This window comes from Alligator mississippiensis, chromosome 8 (assembly GCF_030867095.1).
Source record: "Alligator mississippiensis isolate rAllMis1 chromosome 8, rAllMis1, whole genome shotgun sequence".
Lineage (NCBI taxonomy): Eukaryota > Metazoa > Chordata > Crocodylia > Alligatoridae > Alligator > Alligator mississippiensis.
The window spans coordinates 18,457,319-18,473,831 of record NC_081831.1 but is presented as its reverse complement, the minus strand read 5'-3'; positions in this window follow the sequence as shown (position 1 = coordinate 18,473,831).

Here is a 16,513-nt window from a genome sequence, read left to right as displayed (position 1 = left end):
GCAGCCTGCATCTGAATACATACCTTTTGGATTTATTTTACCTATAGGAATATATATTTTGATCATCATATGCCTAACTCCCGAGCAGCAAGGAAGAAGACAGTTTAGGCCTTGCTAATATGTGGAAGCTTTTTTGGTATAGATGAGGTGTAAATTTAAATTGAAATAGTTAAACTTGACATCCTTTATATGGGTGCCTGCAATTGCAGGATTCTGGTCTCACTGAGCTAGCTTGTCTCTTCCAGTCCTATACCAGAATAACCTGCTGTTATTTCCCATAGGGACCAAACTTCAAAGGCTTGTCCTGGTAAGGAAACCTGTGCTGTTAAGAAGATACAAGGGTATCAGAGACTTCAGATATAGACTACTGACCAGCCCAAAACAAAAGACAACAAAGGTACAGGATAATATGAGCAACATGCATTTGCTAGGCAAATAAAGGCTGAGATCTATTTTAGCTCTACCTTCTGCTCAGGTGTAACCATATCCCACATTAACAACACAAAACCAGAGCTGTTCATATATTATGCAGTATTACTAACCTGCAGTGAAAAGCATTGAAGTGTAATACATGTGAGCAAAGGAGAAGATGACTGTGAGAGAGGGGGGTTATTTTCCTTTAATGTTAGTTGCCTTGTTCCCGAGGTCATTCAGAACGGGCCTGGTGATGTCCAGGCGACTCTAACCAAAGCAGTGGGGTTTCTGCAGACTCTCAGGTGATTTAACCTAAGGAGGAATGGAGGTGAGTGTCTGGTGAAGGAATCAAGATGGCTTAAAGCAGACAACAATAACAGATCTGGAAATATCAGCTTGGTTCATTTCTCAAATTAGACCCACTCAGTATTGGTGCCATTGTGATGCCGCCATCACCTCCAGAGAGCAGGGCCGGGAGAAGGAAGGATGAGGCCAGCGGCACTGGCCTCGCCCCCCTGCTCTGTCCCCTCTGTCCTCACTGTCATGATGGTGCTCTGCTGTGCCGCTGCCACTCTTGGAGCACTCTGATTGGTTGTTTCAGTCAGCATTGTGATTGGCTGCTGAGACAACCACTCAGAGTGCAAATAAAGCATTATGCACAGACAGACAGACAGACAGACAGACAGACAGACAGACAAAGGCTTTTATTGTATTAGAATTATACTAGCCTTGTGCTGTCCTGACATGTAGGTTCAAATCCTGGCTTTGCCCCAAACTCCTTGTAAGACACTGCAAGTCAATCACTCCATGCTTCATTCCCCTACCTGTACCATGGGGTCGACAGCACTTCCCTACCATCAGCCTATCAATGGGTACAGCACAGCCTATCAACGGGTACAGCACAGCTTTGAAGCTGGGTGATGAGATCTGGAATTCCATTGATGTGAAACTGGCCCATGGCAGGGACAAATGGGGACTGTTATTTTCTGGTGGTGATACAATAGTTCATATGAAATGAGATGGCCTTAATCCAGTTCCTGGAGGCAGCGGTCTATCTCATAAGAATGACAATGAACAGTAACAAAACTCTTTCTGGCAACTTCTCTGCAGAGAACTCTAGGGCAGAACAGGCACGGAGACTGAACTCCTGTAAGCATCTTAGAGATGGGGCAGTGATGTGAGAAGGTCGTCCTTTTGGCCATGCATGTCAGAGCTCAGTTCTACCATTAAGCAAAGAAGTCCATCCTTTAGGGCTGTCAAATGGGCACTTTTCCACATGTAGTAGAAATATTAACTCCTTGAAATATTTTTGTTTAGAAAGTGCCTGTAAAATGGAAAGCACTTTTCTCATTCATCTGATGGTGTTAAAAATAAGGTTGAAACCAATTACAAGAGTCACACAGAAAGAAGCAGGTTTGCTTTAAAATTTATCTCTGGATGAAGACTCCAGAGACTTTTTACAGATACCCCAATGGCCAAATCCAAGCCTGCCTTAAAACCAGCCATATTCTTTATAGGGTAGCAAGAGAGACCAGTATCTCCTCATTCTCATTTTTAGTTATGGTACACAATAAGGTTATGTTCAAGAGATAAGTCCAACAAGATTCATGACTTTAATTTTGGAATATAATCCTCTGATGTTCATTTTTTCAAGCCGATAAACGTATCAGTAGAAGAAAATTAAACTGTCTTCAAATAGAGCTCATAATCCTACCTCCAGCTTCAGACATCCTAATGTCCCCACTCCTCAACCTACTTATTTGGCATTCTTCATTTAGGTTTTTATAAGACACAAAATTGACTGTGCCTATTAATTACTTTGTTCCAGGCCAGCTCTTGCTGAACTGCACAATACACGTAATAGTATGATTCATAAAAGTTCGTTGGAAGTGACTCAAGTGAGCTATGGGATTTTAAAACAGTTTTTTCGAAATGTTAATGATTGTTTAAAAGCAACTACAAACCATTTCAATTGGGGATGATTCGGTTAATAAAAGGGTTCTCAAAGCTACAGCAAGGGATTGGAAGTAAGACGTGGGGAGAATGGGAAAACTAGTGCTTTGCTGACATAGTTTAGAGCGGGAATTGAAGCTTCTTTAGAGGAAAAACATTCCAGTTGGTTAAAAAAACAAAGAACAATTCTTAAGAGCGTGGCTTTGTCTGGATTATGATTTAAAGATGTTGTATTATGTTAGATAGCTTACTCTGACTCATACCAACAGAAAGTCTAGTCAAGACAAGGCAAGTTGAATTGAGTTAAAATCTCCTATGCCTGTGATAGGAAGGATGGATGGGTTAGTGGTTATGATGGTAGGCTAGGGATACAATCCTTAACTTTGACCTTAATTTCTTGCTCTACTGCAGGTACTCTGGATAACCTTGGGCAAATCACTTTTTGTTGCAACTTTCATCTGTAAATTGGGGATAGTAGCAGTTCCCTTCCTGACAGGGGTATTTTGAAGTTAAAGACATTAAATGTTGTGAGTCACTTGGACACTGAGATATTGAGGGCTATAAAAGAACTACAGAGAGAAGATTTAACTTGACTGGCCTCACATAATTCGAAGTACAATTGCTAATACAATGTAACACCATATCTTTTAGTCCTGGTCTACAAGAGGAAAAATAATGCTTTGTGATGAGGTTATGGTCATTTAATATTGTCATTTAATTGGAGAGAACATAGGATCTGGACTTGTGTTTCTAAAATAAATTAAAAGAAAATGATACAATCTAAGTGATTTCTCATCATCATCATCAAATGGTTCTATCTGGAAAAACTACACTGATATTTTTTAGATGCATATTTTCTTAAGATAATGCTACCTTTGCAGCTCTGGTCCCAAGCAGAATCCAGGATTTAAAAAGTGTGAAAATTAAAAATGAAATTATGTTAACTTTACAGACCCTGAAAAAATTATGTGTTTCTAAACCACAGAGAGGGATGTTTATTTGGTATTAGATTTTCACCCCCAGTGCAGTTTGCTCCCTGTTAAGATACAGATATCTTACACTTTTGATGGTCAGTGTCTTGGCCAATACACACCATGGTTTGAACCACAGACCGCTTGTATTGAAGTGCCTGAAGCATAGGTAAAGTGCCAGGCTATGGAACAATGAATGTCTCCAGACCTACCATGTCCCCAGTTTTTCCAGCACAGAGGGATATCACATTATCTACACTGCTCAGCTTTCTGTATACTAAGGGTGTTTCATATTCAGAGACCCATAAAACTATTACCTAATCTTCACTACATCCATGTAAGAAATAAGCATTATCATCCACCTTTTTCAGGTAGAGAAATTAAGTCACAGATATTAAACATATGGCCCTGTAACAGGGAACCGTAGCCCTGTTACTAGGAAGCAGAGCAGCCTCTTTAAGGCCCAAGTCTTCAGAGCACGGTCTGCCAGCAGGGCAGGGGTTAAAGGATGGCCCTGCAGGCCGATCAGCGGACTGGGGCTGTCACATGACTGTGGGGGAGCTCAGGCCAGAGCTATATAAGCCTTGGGCTGAGCCAGCTGAGAGGGCAGCTCAGTAGGGCTGTGTGACGCTTCAGTCCCTGATATGGTTTGGCGGAGATTTGGCCAGATTCGGTGGCCGAATCTCCAAATCCCAAGCAAATCAGAAGACCTTTTAATCTCTCCGAATTGAATCAGAACCCTCCAAAAGATTTGGAAAGAGTCAGGGATTCAGACACAGAGACAGCTTTAAATGTTTTTTCTACATACCTCGAAGTAGCAGGTGGCTCATGAATGCTGCGATGCTGGGGTTCATGGAGCATCCCACGGAAGCACAGGGGGCTCCCCAGCGTGCTCAGCAGCAGACCCAGAAGAGGACCAGAAGCACGTCCAATTCTGAGTCCTTCAGGGAGCACGCAGATGAGAATCAGATTGATTAAAGCTAGTGTCTCAAAGCCAGGCCCAATATAGTGGGTCTGAGCTGGACAGCTTAGCTACATAAAAAGGGGAGGAAGCTGTGTTAGCTGAGACCCCAGCAGGGTGTGCAGAAGATGCAAATAACACCTGCGAGGCATAGGGCATGGGGCATGATAAGGGAAGGTTGGACTCATGCAAATAGCCCCTCAAGTAGGAGCTCATCATCTCCAGGTGTTTGAGAGCCAAGACCAGATCTGGGAAGCCTTGGGGCAGCCTCCCTTTTAAGAACCCAAAGGAACAACAAGTCGTGGCAAAAGAGTGAAGGTAAGTCTGTTCCTGGAAGAAAACTGAAAGTAAAGAGGGACTCTGGGGTTCCTCCAGGCATTCTCGAATGCCTCTGGGGATGGCACCCTGTTACAGGCCCAAAGCAACACACAGAGTAAATATCAGAGACAGGACTAGCCTGCAGAAGTCTGTGAACAGATCACTAAACCTAACTACTTTCTAACACTTCTGTGCACAAAACAGTTGTATTTGAAGTAACTAGTCTGTCTGAAATAACGGAGTGATTATTTAGTAATGCTTTGAGAGGTGGAGCTCTACCTTCCCCTTCCCCTTACGCCCTCTCATCTCTGCCGCACAAATGCTGAAGTAAATTTACTAGCCAGACTCCGAGATAATCCTACGCTGCCAATGCACTGGGGCATATTCCTCCCAGCAATAGCTCAGCTCCCCTCAAAATGCCCAATATGGTCCACCCTTTCAGATCCCTTTGACTTTTTCTTACTTACCCAATGGCACGAAGAATGGTCATCTCAAGCACTAATCAATCACCACATCATCTCTGACCCTACAGTCACTCAACCAGGATTTACCTGACCACATCGTTATTGGGCACTTCTCAACTATTTTTGAACTGGACAGGTTCAGTGTGCCTCACATCTATACCAATGGGGCCTTCTCAATGAGAACAAATGCCTTTGTGAACGAGTTCAAACCATGTTCCTCGTTGTTGACTTGTATCCATTTATAATGCTGACCTTCACGCTTTTCACACTGGTGATTACATTGCTTTAAGATGGCTGAAACAATATGCCATAACTGCATATGCTAAAAAAAACCCCTGCTTTGAGACATACTTTTGAAAGTTCTCAGTATCTGCTGTCTTTGAAATCAATGGGAGTTTTGACTTCAGGAGGAGTAGGATTATACCATCTTAAAACATCACTTACTGAAGTTGCCAGAGGAAGCTTGGTTCTGTACTGTAAAGAGTGAACTGGAGGAAACTATTTGATATGACATTGGAACTTTGAGCCTGAAAACTGGCCAGACTACCAGACAAATGCAAGATTTTTAACCTGTAACCCTCTGGCCTCTATGTATGGCTTAGTTCAGACTATTCAATTACAGTTCTTCATGTTTCCACATTGCTTATTGCTAACAAAACAAGCATTCCTTTTACCAAGTTAAGAAATACTGCAATAGCAGTAACTTTGCCTGGTTGCAAAGCCAAATTACAAGTTTTTAGAGAAATCATTGCACATGTGACTTTTGCAAAGTTCTGACTTGAAGAACTTCAAGCAAAGTGGCTGTTCTACAAGGCCACAAAGCAAAGAGAAGAAAAGTCCTGGCACAGTTTATTTCACAAGCACAATAACCATAAGGGCCTGAGGTATATTTACGCAGCTGGAAATGGGCTTTGAGTCTATTTATTCCTCAGTTTTGCCTCAGGTGCACACTCCCCCATTAGGGCGAAATATCATGAAAAGGACAAATACATCTGAGGTCACTTTTGGCTAATTAACATGGCAACAAGTGCTGATTAATTAGTGTGGGCCTGAAATTAGCTGCAATAATTCTTGCAATGGCACAGGCCATAGATTTATGATGGTTTCTTCTCCAAGACAAACAACATTTAAAAAATATTGTTTGTACAGGAACCTCCATTCACTCTGTAAATTACTACCTGGTTTTCTTGGAACTCCAAGAGAAACTATTTTATTTCATTTAAACTTGTAGTTTTATTTCTTTTACCTGATGGAAAAACTTACCTCACACAGCATCTGGTGAGAATCGTTTGCCCGACAGTCAACCCCTACATTTTCGTACCTTCATTTTTAAACTGGAAAAAGACTCTGGAGATTGAGAGCATGATTTTTAGAAGTGCCGAGCACCAGACTTCTAGCTGAAATTAGCCAGAACAAGGGATGATCAAGTACCAGTAAACATCACTCCTAAAGTCCTCTAACCATGGACATGGATAATGTGTACAGTAGTAATGCAAGCTTCTTTCACATCATCCTGTTGCTGTGCTTCAGCCATAACTTGAAAGGACTACTTAATTCTCTGTCTTGAGGGAATGTATATAATATACACGGTATTTGAACACTGCCAAGCTTGTAGTGTATTTACTCTTCTACATAACTTTCTGTCACCAAACATGGTTTTCTGTCTGCATGTCCACTTAGCTTCTCATCATCTTGCCTAGTGGGCTGATGCGAAGATTTTAGAAATCTGGGGATTCATCTTGCATCCTACTGAAACCAAATTTCGAATCCTCCATGAATGGAATTACCTTTCTTTTCTTGGCGCACACCTAGCAATGATGATTAAGGCTGACCAAGAAGCAGATTTCAGCTTTTTCTATATATATATTTTGATTTTGGTCTGGGTGAGACTTGAACACAAGTGGGAAAGGAGGGGGAGAATTTTAGTGACCTGGAAGGGCCACAGACTGTTGCGTGAATTGGAGGTGCCTGAGTCAGAGAACATGAGTGATTGTTAGGGAACACACTTATGGAGGCTCCAAGCCATCTATTACAATAATTTGCAGGGCGGGGTGCATGCAGAGCTGGTGTGAGTGCGGGGAGCTTATTGGCAGCATGCCCAGGTTTGCTCAGGAGACAGCATAGGCATAGTACTGCCAGTATACCACCTAGTATTCCCAGTCTGAGGGCAGACCTACCAGGAATTTAGGCGGGATGTCTTCCAAATCTTTCCTTGGTTTCAGTGAAGCTTTGTCTAATCACTGATGTGTTGGGCTTAATAAACTGGCATTTTTTGGTAGAACCTTTCTTCTTTGAAAATGTCCTACCATCTCCAACCACGATGCCTGTAATTGCTAACAACGTTGCTTTACCACTGGATGAGGCATTCCTCATAATGCATTGTCCATTCCTCTCATTAACAAGGCAAATTTGCTGATTAGTCAGGATCATGTTTGAGGGCTGCTGAATTGTTGTGTCCAACTGAGCAGCTGCTTCAGGTTTCCTCATGTAATAGCCATCTAGTCCAGTAGTTTAGGAAGGGTTTCAGGTTCAAAGATGATACTGGCCAAAAGCCTGCAGTGTCAACCAGTGTTAAAAGAGCCACTGTTCTATTACTTGTAAGCGCTCTGTAACACAAGTTTTATTTTGCCTTTCTATCATTACAGGCTGATCGGGTGCCTTTCTTTTTGTGTATGGTGTTAAGAAATCAAAGGTTATTAAAACTTATCTTACTGTTTCTTTGAGACACTCTTACTTGTTGGGTCAAGTACACAAAACACTGGGCCCCTTCTTGTTACTTGTTGGGACTCTTGTCTTCGACAAAGAGCATTATGTCCTACCTCATCTTTAGACTGATTCAAAGCTGTAAATCAGAGGAAAGATTGCCGTTGACTTCAGCTAGATTTGGATGAGGCCTTTGCATGATGAGGAAAGTATCTAAAAATTATGATGAGAGTAGGGATTTTCAAATCTATTAGCACAGTGCCAACCCTATTACCATTGAAGTCATTGGGAATGCTACCCCCCAAATGACTGTTAACCACAAAATCTGCTCTCAAGTCTCCAGCCCATTTGCTTATGCTATGCTGGAGCCAGTTTCCTACTGTTACTGACATCAGCACAACCCTTATGGGGGACGGCAGGAATTACAGCCATGAAATCACTCTGGGGCTATTTGTTATCCTCAGTCTAATGCCTTGTAAATTGGAATTACAACACAAAAAATCATCTCTCACCATGGTGCCTGACTGAACTATATTAAACCTTGATAATGATGACCATGATGACAACTATACATAACCATTTTCATGTAATATTGTCCTTATTCAGGCTTTTCTTTGAGCCAAATCAGAAGATTTTCAAATGATTATGATTTTAACAGCTGATGCCTAGAGAGAGCCAATAAAAGCTCCCCTTAAATTTGTCACTTTTTTCTCAATCTTTATTTGTGAATTGTTTTTTTTTTCTCCTCCTTTTCTTCTGCTCTAAGCTGAAAGGAGCTGGCAAGCGTAGGTGTTGCCAAGAGCCAAGAAGCATTAGAACCAGCCTGGCAAGGATTCTCAGCTCTTTGATGGGCCTCTTTTCGAATGAAGATTTATGTGAGTCGGCAGAGCCCTCATTAAGTAAGTCACACCATTAATAAAAAGTTGCATGTTGCAAAGGGTATGTTTATTTCTGTATTGATAGAAGCCAGGACATTGTAGCCTTGAATCAGAAGTAGCCGAACAAAAAGCAATGCTGTGGATGGAAGCTTTACAGAAGACTCCACAGAGCGCAGCAAAACTGTCTGCATTCGTTACTGAAGTGAACGTCACTAAAGATGACGCATCACCTCATTTCATTTTTTGGCTGTGATATAAAACAAAGGTCCGGACCACCTGGGGTCATTAGAGTTCCCTTAGGGGGTTAGTTTAGTGTCCCAGTCTAATTTCAGCTCAGGCAATTACATTCTGCTTGCCTACGGTCTCCTGATAGTTGCAAGCGAATGCAGTATTCTGCTTCACTACCTGTTCTAAACAGTCCTGTAGCCTAACTGCTTGCTGTTAAATAGCTGCTACACGCTCTTCCCCCGAGGGGGTGAGCAAAGTGATGCCTGATCCTGAATTGTCTTTTGGATCCTTTCAGCTCATGTTGGACATTAATTAGTTTATTTTTAATTGGGAAAATATTCCATTAGAAGCTACCATAGACTAAATTCTTCCTTTTTAAATCTGTAAGTCATATGATACAGTAAGCTTTGTTTAATTTGCCACTTAAAGGGAAACACAAATAATGCAGAATTATCAAGGAGTGATCAGTTCTCAGGAGTTGATGATTGGAGAGGTGGGGAGGAAAGAAGGAAGAGGGGAATTGGAACAATGGTATTTTAAACCATAGATGCAAACTATACCATAGGTGAATTAACCAGAGTTTACTGTAACTGTTTAGCAACTGTCAAGTTAAATTTCTTTAGGGCTTCAAAAATACATTAGAAACTCCAATACCTTTATGTGGATAGGTAAATAATATTGGAGGCACTGAGAGGTCTAGAGAATCAGAACCAATGTTCTCTAATTCACAGCTGCATAGGCCAGATTAAACATATAACGAACATCTGGATCTAAAAGAAAGCTGTTGGTGTATAGTCACAAACTGACACAGGTAGGAAATTTCAGGCTTCAAGTATTCAAAATACACAAACTTTCTGTAATCTGTAGCATTCAAAGTTCCCCTGTCCTTAGCTGTACTCTGGTTTTACTATGAAAAGCATAAAAAGTGCCAATTAGTGTAAGATGAACTGAAGTGATTAACTCATTTCATGTTGGCCACTGCACAACTATCACATGGAAATGGCTTCTGGTCATTTCCCTTTCTGGCTGAAATTGAACCAATGACCTGGAAATAAGTGAGAGAAACTGCACCTCATTGCCAGTGTCCTGTGCCAATCAGCATTCTCACTAGGACACTATTATTACCTTTCTACTCCTCTCATTGACTGAAAGACCCTGTTTGTTGGTCATTTTCTCTCCTATGCATAACACTGCTCAAAGAAGATATTTGGTCATAAAGGACATTTCCTTCTTGAAAGAATTAATCATGGCATTTTTACATGTCTTCCAGCCACTGCCATTCCAGAAAGACTTCATCACAGCCCTTTCTGGTGCTTTTACTCTGCCAGACTCCCTTCACTTCTGTCTGACATGGCAGGCTCTATATTGCCACTTTTCCTTGCAAATGGCCCTCAAGATGCCTCTCCTCTGAGCTTCCTGATATACTCCATTGACTTCTTCCCGTGCTCCAAAATCCATTTGGCCTCCTTAGCTTTATATTTGATGGCAGGTTCTGAGAGAGTGTGTTAAAAATTAGAAGAGTCTCTCTAGACTCTTGCAGCATTTTCATCAACAGATTATCTGACTGCTTCACGATCATGAATGCATCTATTTGCATTGCATGGCAGGGAAGTATTTCCCCTGTTTTACAGAGAATGAACAGAGGCATCTGAGAGAAAAATAGAAATTACTTACCAGGGTCCTACAGGAAGTTTGTGGTTTAGCTAAGAATAGAATCCACATCTGCTGAATCCCAAGACTCAGATTTGGACTTACTCACTTGGCCAGCCTTCCTCTCCAATATAATGGCTTGGCAGAGCACAGGTGACAAAATCCTTCTGTAAGCAGAGAAGGAACTTGCTCTTCAAAATACCAGTCCTTCTCCCAGGGGCTTTGAGAACAGGGAACCAAGTACTCAGTAGGTATAAATCAATGTAGCCCATTGATTTCAATGTTTTTATGCCAGTTTATACTAGTTGATGATCTGGTACACCGTGCATCTTGAATTCAGAGTTATAAGGCAATGGGCTGCTTTTTATCTGGGATGAACAAGTAGATTCAACAGCAAAAAGTATGAAGAAAGTCCTGTTCAAGGGTTCCCGTGTTCTTCATCCTATTGATATCTTAGGTACTGGTGAAATGGAAATGGGGCATGTCTCAACTTCCTACCATGAGGCTTTGTTGAATATGTTGGCCAGATCCTGTTCTCGAGTGATGCCAGTGTAAATCCAAAATTCCAGCTTCACTGAATTCACACTTGATTTGCACTAGGGTAAATGAGATCAAATTCTGACCTTTTCTGGTGCTTCAAAGCTAGTGACAATTTGCCACTCCAAATAGGAATTTATTAATGAAAAGTCTTTCAGTCGAACCTTTAAAAAAAACCTTGTATGCAGCATGGAAAAGCAATAATAGATTCCAACAAACTTTGTTTGTGCTGTGGTTAACACACTGTGGAATTGGGGAATTAAATACAATTTATAAATAGCAGGTCTCATGTATGTCTGAGGCCTCCTGAGAGCTGGGCCACCTGCTAAGAAATCAGAGCCGGTCACATCTGAATTGCACACAAGACTTACAAGAAGATACCCTGAAGCAGTGCAGAGGTGACAGCCCTTTTCTTTCAGAAAATATACAAGTGGCAGCTAGTTGCAAAATGTTCTTTGCAAAAATTATGCCTGCCATCCATCTTGGCAAGGTTGAAACAGGCAGAATCTGTGACACAGACCTTAGGGTACAGTTAAACCACATAAACTTCGTATTTACATGTGTATACGATGTGAGCAAAGTGGCCTAAAGTTCACCTTTGCCCTCCTTGGATCTTGCTGCGTCAGGGTTGCTCTACTGTACACTTTGTGATAGTGCCCTTAAGGAGACCTGAGGGTTGGAGTGGCCAGAGGGCATTCTATACATCTTTTTTCACTCACAACATCCAACTTGGTGGAAAGTTGGGCTAATTAAAATGGACCTTTCTTCTGTGAAAATGTCATGTTCTAATAAGTTTTTAATTTTGTATAAATGGAATACAAGAAAAAATTAAAATGATCATTTGAAACATGGTGTTTCCTTTTAAAATGTTGAATATTTGATTATTGACTCAAAATATACATTTTTTTTTGAGATTTCTATTTTTAAAGTTTTCTCTATTTTTTGTTTGCTTTGTTTTGAGAGGTCAGCCTTCTGATCAGGCTCAAAAGATCAGCCTTTCTCCCAGGATATACGTTCCATTTTCTGACCAAGTCTCATTCTACCAAAAGTCTTTGTTCATTGTTAGATGAAAGTGAATGTTATGTGATCAGGAAGGAAGGATAGACTCCAGAGATATACCGACAGAAGCAGGTGTACACTAGCACCCAGATATAAGATTGCACCTTGTGTAGATATTCGCAAGCAAGCTTTAAACTAGCTAGCACAGGTACCAATAACAGCACCAGTTTCAGCAGAGGCTGCAAACTCTGCCTTTGTTGCAGGTCAGGTACTCAAGTGGCTAGCAGGAGTGAAGCTCTATGCTGTCATGACTACATTGTTAGGGGTACCTGAGCTAGATGGTTTAAAGCTGGCTTCATACATCTACAAACACTGCAATCACACTGTGTGGGAGACTGGAAAAGAAGATGCAATTGGAAAGGCAGAATCAGAGCCATAAATAATGAAGGCTTGAAAAGAAAATGAGTTTTCAGGAGAAGCGAATGTGCAACAATGTCAAAAGTGGGGAGCATATCAAAAAGAAAAGACTGGAGAAGAGTCATGGCGATTTGGCAAGAACTGCTCATTAGTGAGTAGTAAGGTCCGTTTCATAGGAGTGAACACATAATATTATATACATCAATGTATAAATCAGGCACAGTCCCTCTCCCTTTTCCACATGTAGAGAACATCAATAGCAGCTTTATGCAAGCAGCAGCATAACCTACCGATTCAATCAACTTACATGGTGTCAGGGGAAGTGAGTGCAAATTGCTCTGTCGGCTGGACATTAAAGCAAGGAATGATATCACTCTTAAAATAAGAAACCTAACGTAATGCGCTTTAATAGCTGAATAATTGCAGCAAGCAAAGAAGAAGGCTTTGTGAAAGGAGATCACTTAAAGCTGTAAGTGAGTACTCATGACATCACAGCTAATGCACAAGAGGAACTTTATTCTCAAGGCTCCGCAAAAATGACTTGTCAAGCAGCCAGTCCCTAGATAACTTTGTGGGAGACTTTAGAGAAGAGTTAACAGGATGATTGATTTACAGCTGGAAAAAATTAGAGAGTCTGAAAAGTGACGGGCTGACATAGTTTGCAAGATTCTAAAGAATCCCCTCCACCTTTTTTTAAAGAAAAGGTCAAATGCTTCCATCAGTATTTTGTGCCCAAATTTGAAGCCTGGAGCATTTCAGAAGGTATTCTGTGGGGTTCTCTTTATTTTTCTGTGATGAGAAACAATGGCAAAAACCACATTAATATCTATTTAACCCTGTAAAATAGATCCAATTAGTCTGTACCTATGTGTGGGAAAAATTAGGGGGAAAAGCCAAGCAAAGGAGGGAATGTTTTGAAATTTGTCACAAAGACTCTGATTATCAAGAATTGGTGGCTTAAACACTCTAGTCTAACTTGCTAGTTAAGGATTTAGTCTACAAACCTTATGAAATGTCTCAGACTTTCTTACTGCTGCCTTCTGCTGCAGCATGTTTTCTTTACTTGTTAGGAGAAATTTCTCAGTTTTGTCTCAACTCTGTATATATTTTACTTCGATTTTTCTAGCACTAGAAAAAGTAAAGTTCCTTTCACAACTTTTGGAGCATGTCCATCATATTTCTTAATGACTGATTTTGTAAAGCACTTATTAAGATTGAAACACATAATTCATTGTTGATGGAAACTGAAGTCTATGGGCATTATACATCTATACAAAGAGACACCCTTTATACTCTACAGTTTTAGCTTGAAATTTCTCATGCTATATAAAGCAGATCCACAATCAGTTGAAGGGAGCCCTTTGCACCTGGCTAATTGACATGAATAAAAGAAGACTGGACAACATCCATAAGCAGTTATTGAAACACAATGTGCCATGGGGCGTGTATTCAGAACATACCATCAAATTCATAGAGGTGCCATTTTTCTCTATCATGTAATTGGGTGTAAACCACCAGTTATGAAACTAAAGAAGGATAAATGCTATTTCTGGAGATAGTTTGGAAAGTTTCCCAAGGCTTAGTAGAAGCTGTTGCAAATTGTATTTAAGTCAGACTACACAAGGAAAAAATGCATAAAGTGCACAAAGTTACTGGAAGCAACAGAATAGTGACAAAAAATAGGGGGTGCACTGAGTTCCAAGCAATGAGGAAAGTAAGGGGAAAAAAAGGAAATGTAAGGGGAAAAAAGGAAATGTAACAGCCAACATATAGCTTGATGTAGCTACTACATAGTAATATTCTACAGTATATATACGATCTCCCTCAGGCAAAACTATTCAAAGTTTTAATAACTATTCAAACAATGTCTTTGATTTTATACCTAGTAGGTATCAAACTATTTTGATCTGGAGTTTTACTAGATCCAAAATGTCAAAGAAAAACTTATTCAAAACTCCTATTTCACCTGGTGCTGCAGGAAGGTGACCATTGCCTGCTTTTCTTGTGAAACTGTAAAATAACCTGGGTTGCTGTTGTTTTTTTTTTAATTTGGCACAATAGCGGTGCCTAACTCTTTGACAGTACAATGAAACAGCAAAGAGCTTACAATAAAAAACTTGATCAAACACAAAAACCCCTGTCAACAGGCAAAGAGAAGAATGCTTGAAGATGTTTGTTCAAAACTCAAAATATGAATCACCTTCAGCAAACTTATTTTAACACATCCCAAAACCAGGTGCGTGTGCGTGTGTTCACACATGGTCGTCTAAAAAAAAATCCAGCAGTCCATTGAGTAAACCCAGGTTTTTTGGATCCTATTGGAAGGTACCTATGTCAAGAGAGCAGTACCACTGTCCTACAGAGCACAATTTTTACGTTGAATCCATACTAATTTCCTTCTTTGGCAGGAAAACTGGCAGTAGGTAAGGGAAAGCAGTGGATATTGTATGTCTTGATTTTAGTAAGGCTTTTGATGCTATTCCACATGACATTCCCATAAAGCAAGCCAAGGAAATAAGATCTATATGCAATCAACAGAAGATGGATGAACAACTGGTGGAAAAACTGCACTCAGCAAGTAGTTATTAATGATTCCCTGTCAATCTGGGAAGGCATTTCAAGTGGGATTCTGCAGGTATCTGTGCTGGTCCCAATTCTATTGAATATATTCATTAATGGCTTAGATGGTGGAATAGAGGGAAAATTAATAAAAGTTGTGGATAGTACTAAGTTGGGAGGGGTTTTAAGAACCCTGGGGGACAGGACCAGAATTCAAAACAATTTCAGCACAACGATAGGTGGTTCAAAATCAACAGAATAAAATTCAGAAACAGCAAGCACAAATCCAAAATGAGCAGCAACTGGTAAGGCAGCTCTATGGTGGTTACAGTGAACCACAAAGTAAATGTTAGTTAACAATGTAATGCTCTTGGAAAAAAGCAAATCTCATTATAGGATGTATTAATGGGACTGCTATAAGAAGTGCGAGTTAATTATTCTGTTGTACTTGACATTGGTGAGGTCTCATCTGGAATAGTCTATCCATCTTTAAAAAGATGTAGATAAATTAGAGAGAGTCCAGAGGACAGCAACACGTATAACAGTTTTAAAACCAGTCTGTGAGAGAGATTGATGGTACTGGGTTTGTTTAGACTGAAAGGAGACATGATAACAGTCCTCCAGTATGTTAAAGACTGTTGTAAAGGGAAAGATGATGAATTATCTTCTGTGTCCACTGGAAGAAGGAAAAGAAGAAATCGGATAAATTTGTAGCAAAGAGGATTTAGGATGAGTATTAGGAAGAATTTTCTAACCGTAACAGTAGTAAAACACTGGTGCAGGCTACCTAGGGTGTTGTGGAATCTTCTTCACTGGAGGTTTTTAAGCAAAGTTTAGAAAAAACATCTGTTGGGCATCATTTAAGAGAATGGAAAAATGGGTATCAATTGATAGTAATGTAAACTATGCAACTATGCAATGTAGACAAGCCATTGTAACTTTAATCAAGTTTATTAAAGGTTTCAGTTAAAATGGCTTAGCTCACTCATACTCCTATAGAAGCATACTGATATAACCATTGCATTGCAACAGCTGGTGCCAGAAGGGTGTGCAAAGCGGGTCCTATTCAATTTGGATTCGGCCTGAATCAGGGACAGTGATTTGATCCATTTGATTCGTTCACAAGCTGCACCTGGTACCTCAAAGTATGTAGAAAAAACTTTTAAAGCTGTTTCTATGTCCAAATCACTGATTTTCTGAATCTTCAGATTCAGATTCGGCCAAATCGAATCAGGAAGAGTAATCCGAATCAATGAATCGAATCATGGTCCCCAGTTGGGGCGGAATCCAAATCCAAATCTGAATCGAATAGGGCCCGTTTTGTACACCCCTACTATATTTATAGGCATCAGTTGACCACAATGTCTTCTTGATATCTTTACAATTTTAAAGCAACTTGGAAGCCTACCAGTGACTATAATAAAATAAATTCTAAATGCCTATAAATTTTGGTATTTGATT